The following is a 1,979-nucleotide window of genomic DNA, read 5'->3' on the forward strand; positions in this document are numbered from 1 at the left end:
GATTTCCCTTTTAACTGTCAAAAGTACCACTACCATTCTCCCAGTTATCTCGGCTTGGGACCTAGGTGTCATTCTAGATTCCATATCCAGTCAGTTGTCAAGTTCTGTCATTTTCACCTTTGTAATATCTCTTAGATGCCCCCTTCTCTCTTCTAACACCACCACCACCCTAGCAAAGGTCTCTCTGCTTCAAGTTTCTCCCCACCACAATCCATCCTCCATTGAACTGTCAAATTTATCTTCCTAAAAACACAAATCTGACAGTAGATTCTGGTAGCTTCCTATCATTCTAGTATCGAAAATAATTTCCTCTGTTTGGCCTTCGTAATCCTTTCATAAACCCGTCATAACCTGGTCCCTTTCTACCATTCCAGTCTTCATACATCTTACTCCCCTCCATGTATTCTTTGGTCATGTGACACTGGCCTCCTTGCTGTTCCTGGAACATGACACCCCATCTCCAAAATCCAAGTGTTTTTACTGGCTGTTCCCAAAGACTTGGAACACTGTACCTCTTCATCTCTGCCTCCTGGTTTCCTTCAAATCTTGGCTAAGGTCACACCTTCTACAAGAAGTCTTTCCAAGTCCTCCTTCATATTACTGTCTTCCCTCTGAGATTATCTCCAATTTATCCTGCATATAATTTGTTTCTACATAGTTGTTTGCATATGGTCTTCCCCACCTCTGGTCTTCTCCATTAGAATATAAGCTCCTTGAGAACAAGGAATATTTTTTCTGCCTTTCTTTGAGTCTTCAGCATGCAGCACAGTGACTGGCATTTACTAGGTGCTTAATAAATATTAATTGACTGATACTATGGGCTAGGTTCTGGGGATGCAAAGACAAAAACAAAATCATTCTGATCTCAAGTAGCTTATATTCTCTTAGGAGAGACATGTACTTATAAAAGCATATGTGTGCAGCAAATATTTCTGTGAACTCACTATCAGAGTCAGTGTGCTATAAAACTCTCTCAGGCTGCTACCTCATCTCCTCAGGATTCTAGAAGTCCCCCTGAGGGATTTGGATGTCTCTTCTCTAATGCTATCAGTTTGAATCTCCATTCTCCATTCTAATGCTGTCAGTTTGAATCCCTCCATTGTTAGCTACCAGCATGTTGATCTTAAATAGAAAAGAGTCCAGAAGGAGTCTAGAGCAGTCTCTCCTTATAGTCAGGTGAAGAGGCAAAGTCAAATAAAAAGAGGTTAACCGAGAGAGAAGTCAAGGACAACTCAGGCCTTTTGAAAGTGCCTGTTTCACAATTGCAGACATCCAAGACACTGATGTCCACCATATGATTAGCAGAATGGAACCAATTGCAGAATGTTTATACACGCTCCAAAGTCTCTCCAAGGCAGTTCCATTGTGTGCCATCATGACTGTCCAGGAATCAGGCTTACTAATTTCTTTCGATTTAAGGAATTGCAGTAGCCAAGCATGCTGATACACTATGCCCAAGTTCATAAGGACTGGGCTTATTGACCAACCCCCAAGTTGTACACAGACCATATACCCAAAACAAGTACAAATGAGGGAAGGTACTCACATTTGGAGAATCAATAAAGGAATTGAATAGAATTCAGGGCTTCTTAAACTTTTTCCACTCAACACCCCTTCAGCGCTTCTTAAACTGTGGGTCTCAACCGCATATAGGCTGGAATGGATGATATGGTTGAACTGAATCCTGAAGGAAACAAGATTCCAGGAGGTGAGAGGTTTAGAAGGAAGTACATTCCAGGCATGGCAGACAACCAGTACGAAGACACAGAAAATAGAGTGTCCTATGTAGGGAAGAAGAACAAAGCCAAATTGGCTGGACCTTAGATTTGGAGAGAGAAAAAATATAAGGCTGGAAAGGTAAATTGAGGCCAGAATGTGAAGGGTTTTAAAAGCAAGAAGAGTTTATATTTTATCCTAGAGACAATAGGGAGCCACAGGAATGTATTAAGTAGGCTAGTAATGTGGTCAGATGTCTGCTT

This window comes from Vombatus ursinus, unplaced genomic scaffold (genome assembly GCF_900497805.2).
Source record: "Vombatus ursinus unplaced genomic scaffold, bare-nosed wombat genome assembly UNPS02014830.1, whole genome shotgun sequence".
Lineage (NCBI taxonomy): Eukaryota > Metazoa > Chordata > Mammalia > Diprotodontia > Vombatidae > Vombatus > Vombatus ursinus.